Source organism: Alligator sinensis, unplaced genomic scaffold (genome assembly GCF_000455745.1).
Source record: "Alligator sinensis unplaced genomic scaffold, ASM45574v1 scaffold9_1, whole genome shotgun sequence".
Taxonomy (NCBI): Eukaryota; Metazoa; Chordata; order Crocodylia; family Alligatoridae; genus Alligator; species Alligator sinensis.
The window spans coordinates 1,321,081-1,325,845 of NW_005842304.1; the positions used below are offsets into that span (position 1 = coordinate 1,321,081).

The window sequence follows — 4,765 nt, forward strand, 5'->3', positions numbered from 1 at the left end:
GGGGGGGGGGGGGGGTCCCACTGCTGCGTGTGCTGCAGGGGAGCCAAGAGGGGGCATGTGCCCCCTCCCCAGTGCTGCAACCCTGGACGAACTGCTGGGCTCTGATTGTCACATGACCTGGTCCAGCTGGGACCCCATTCATGGTGAATGGGGGCTGGGCCGGGTTATGGGGCAATCCCCACAGTGCGGGAGGGGGTAGGGCAGGGGTGAATGATTCGTCCCTGCTCCACTCCCTCCTGCATTGTGGTGGTTTCGATCTGCCTCTTTCCCCACCCCCGCCCAGCCCAGTCACAAAGAAAGTGAGGGAGGGGGTGATGAGGTGAGGGAGGGAGTGGGGCTGGGGCTGGGGTAGGAACTGCATAGCCAGAGCACGGTGTGAGCACGGGGAGTGGGGTGGTGGGAGGGGCTGCAGCCACCCCAAAATTCACCACAGCCCCACCCAATACCCTCACCGGGAACAACCCCGCACTGCTCCGTCCTTAGCCTGCAGCGAACGTGCTGGGGGAGATGTCACTGCACTCATGCCCACCTGCCTGTGATTGCCCCCTACAACCTTTCTAAGTACCCCCCCCAACAACCCCTGATTTAGACAGTTATCTGTTAGGAACTGGACACAGGATACTAAATAGTCATTATCTGATAAGGTTTGATCACCACTGATGTCACCAGTATTTTTTTTTCAACCAGTTACTTCAACTTTAAAGGCTCTGTATCCCATTGTCAGTTGAGCTGTTGAGCTGTCGTGTTCCCTTGAAGGGTTGTTGGTTTGCCGGAAATTAAGTGAATTCAGAAATCAATCTCTCTCAACAAATGATATAGGGATTTTTGTTTAAATTTCTTTCTAGTCTTCCTAATGCTGTAATCTTAAATCTAAGCCAAAATATGAAGAATAAAATCAAATGGAATGCAAATCTGTGTTAAATTGAAATGCCTTTGGGTACTGGGCAGCATGGCACATGGTTGTTTTTTTTTGTGTGGGGGTTGATGGGAAGCCCCCAAAGCCATGATTTGTTGGGTGCTTGCCATAGTAGAAAAAGATAGTACAATTCCATCATCACCCTAACCACAAGTTAGTGTAAATTGCAGCTAGGTAGAGAACCAACTTTTAATAATAAACAGTCAGTAGATTCTCATGCTTCCAGACATAAACTTGATAGGATCTACTTTAGCTTAAAGTTCTGATATTTTTTCCAGCATATCTTTTGGCATATGCTTCCTGACAGTGTGGAACTAGATTTGATGTACCACAAAGATTTGGGGGTTTTTTTGTCAGCATTCAGCAGAAGGCCTTACAGGTACTCTGAGTACTTTTTAGGTATCTGTTAGCTCATACAAAAACTCATACAGTACTCAGTTTCTTAAAACTGTACACAGTTTTCTTTTTTAAAACAATCTTCCCATGAAGGCACCAACTCCTATGTGAATTTTATTTTGTTGAGTGGAGATTGGCTCTTGCTGAAATTGGAAACTGCCTTCCATGTGCAGATATCAACTTGAGCGGCAAGAAAAAAATACTGTCAGTTATTTTTGTCAGTGTATATGCAAAAATAAACACAGATTTAAAGATGTGTATAAACATCCTGTAGTGTTGATCAAGGAATAGTGTCTCCAGCATCGATGTGTGCAGCTGTATGTGGTTGTATGTGTTAAGCCATTTCTAACAGGACGGCTCTGCCTGCTTGATTATCAGAGCAAGCAGAGGAGTCGTCAGGTGTTGCTTATAAGGGGCTGAGTGTGCTGCTGGAGGGAGACTGGCTCCTGCAGCTAGCTCTGAATTAATGACATTGAAGGTTTGGGCTTTTTATCCCTGAGAGAGGCTGGAGGGAAATACCTGGGAGCTGTTACCCAAGATTAGTAGAAACAATAGACTTTTGGTGTGGTTGCTTCTGTTGCTGTTTTGGGGTTTAAGTGTGAAGAATAAAATGATGCCTAAGAAGAGATTTAAGTACGGCAGTGAATCCTCTCTAGAGGAAAGTAAAAGCTACTTGCTGACACCACAGGACATACAGTTCTACCTAATCCTGGATTTGTGAGATTCATATTATCTTATTGCCTGTTTTGGTAAAAGGAAGATTGTAAAATGTCACCTTTGAGGATTAACTGACTCTTCAGCAAAGCAACTGTTATTTATGCTCTGAACATTGTAGTTACTTGGGTCCCCAAAAGAGTAAATCTAGGATTTCAGTAGCAGTTCTCCCAAACGGTTTTTAAAGCTAAGCAAGAAGCAGGATGTTTACACAGGGCAGTATATAATAACATGTAATGAGAGGTTTACCGAGGAAGAAAGGTTTTGAGTTGAGCTGTTTAAGTAATTTTCTATGGGGCCTATTTGAGTGTGGGTCAAACAAGTGTCAAGTAAGTGGGGTCTCTGTGCAAGGGAAGCACAGCTGGAGGGGGCTTGGTAAGCTCACTGCCCAACACGATGGAGGGGTGCTTGTGCTGCCTGCACAGCAGGGATGGCAGGAGTATAAGGGGCTTGTGGCAGAGCAGGGTGTGGTAGGAGCCTGGGAGCTTGTCTGTGTGGCAGCAGCAGCTTGGGACTCATCTGTTAGGGACAAGCTTGTGCTGCTCACACAGCAGGGAGGTTGCATATGGTTCCCCACAGCATGTGCCCCATATGATGTGTAGCCTGGTGCCTGTGACTGGTGCGGCATGTGGCCCCCAGCCACTCTGAAGTTGGACAGTCTTAAACCATCAGGAAAAAACTGTATCTTAGAGGAAATATAACTGATGATTATGGCACCATTCTGTAGGTCTTAAATTCCTACCCAAGTCTATTAACTTTATTTATTGAAGCTACTGGAGAATATAATAGCTTACTCAGTTCTTGAGAATTTTTTCTTTCATAAGAGGCTCCTACAGATGTTTCAGTTCTGTGTCCCCACCCCTCCTGTCTAACACTGCACACTTGGCCATTCTGGCCCTTATAGTGGCTCTTCTGGTCCTCAACTGGCCAATGATTAAAAAGAGATCACAGGCAAAAAAGTGAACTGTCTATATTTACATTCTTCAACAAATGCAGCTCAGGTTAATATAACTTTAGTGGGTGCAATTTAAAAATACATTTGCCTAGTTACTGGGCTCATCATGCTAGACAGCATCTGAATAAATTTAACTTAAAAGATCTGTGTGACCTATTATGATGGGATGAAATGATTCCTTACTAAAAACCATATGGACAGAAAAAAACCAATATCTTTTTGATCTTTCCATGTCAAAGAGGACATGGACATTTGAATTGGTTGACTTAAGCATGTGTATGTGTGTCACAGATAGATGAGGTGGAGCTCTAAATTATAGCTCGGCCCAATCTGTGAAATCTCCATCCTTAGATATTTTTAGGCTCGGCAAGACAAAGACTTCGCTGGGATGATACATTTGGGGCTGGTCCTGCTTTGAGTAGGGGGTTGGACTAGATGACCTCCTGAGGTCTCTTCCAACCCTGATTTTCTATAATTCCTTTTATCATAGGCTGGGGAAAAAAAAGGGTGTTTTTGACCTTATAGCAGTACAGATGGCTTCCTGAACTCATAGTCAGGACAACCAACAGCACTGCCAAAAGACTAAAAGCCTTACAAAAAAATATAAATGTATACTTTCAGCTGATGCTCTGACATCAGGAGGGCTATGTGTCCTTATGACAAGCTATATAGGATTCTGCAAGAGGACAGCACTGAGCCATGTTTCTCACCAATGTCAGCCATCTCTGAGGAACGATATGAATGTCTGGAGGAGGTGCTTGGCAAAGACAGGCAGGACATGGATAAGTGTGCTTCTTTTTGGAATAGAGGTTGGTTCCACTGGCAAATGATGATGACTTGGAGGGGATCAACACTGGTGGACTGCAAACAACTGCTCTAGTAGTCCCTAAGACCTTGCTGCCATTACCACCACTGTTCCTGACACCCAGGATAGTTTCATAGTTCCATAGTAGCTAGGGTCAGGAAGGACCTGAACAGATCGTCTAGCCTGACCCCTGCCACACACAGGAATGAATGCTGGGTTCACAAAACCCCGAACAGGTGATCATCCAACCTCCTCTTGAATTTGCCCAAGGTAGGGGCAAGGACCACCTCCCTGGGAAGTTGGTTCCAGATTTTGGCCACCCTAACTGTAAAATATTGCCTTCTGATCTCTAACCTAAACCTATTCTCCATCAGCTTATGACCATTGTTCATTGTCACCCCAGGTGGTGCTGGGGAGAAAAGAGCTCTGCCTATTTGCTGTTGATCCCCCCTGATGAGCTTGTAGGCAGCCACCAGGTCTCCCCTCAGCCTCCTCTTGCTGAGGCTGAACAGGTTCAGGTCCCTCGGTCTCTCCTCGTAGGGCCTGTCCTGCTGCCCTCTCACTAAGCGGGTGGCCCTCCTCTGAACCCTCTCCAGGCTGGCCGCATCCCTTTTGAAGTGCGGCGCCCAGTACTGGATGCAGTACTCCAACTGCGGCCTGACCAAAGTCGAATAGAGGGGGAGTATCACCTCTCTGGACCGGCTTGAGATGCACCTTTGAATGCATGACAAGGTATGGCTGGTCTTGCTGGCTGCGGTCTGGCATTGGCGGCTCATGTTTATCTTGGAGTCAATAATGACTCCAAGATCCCTTTCCACCTCTGTGCTTTCAAGAAGGGAACTCCCCAGCTTGTATATATGCTGTGGATTCCTTCTCCTAAGGTGCAGCACCCTGCATTTGTCTATGTTGAACCCCATCCTATTCTCATCTGCCCACTTTTGTAGTCTGTCTAAATCTAGTTGCAGCCTCTCTCTCCCTT

The 4,765-nt window shown here is 46.1% G+C and overlaps 1 protein-coding gene across 1 annotated transcript in view; it reads left to right on the plus strand.

Moving 5' to 3' along the window:
- Positions 1-4,765, plus strand: part of CPNE8 (copine 8) — a 185,958-nt gene that overhangs the window by 19,705 nt on the left and 161,488 nt on the right. The gene's annotated exons all lie outside the window — the stretch shown is intronic.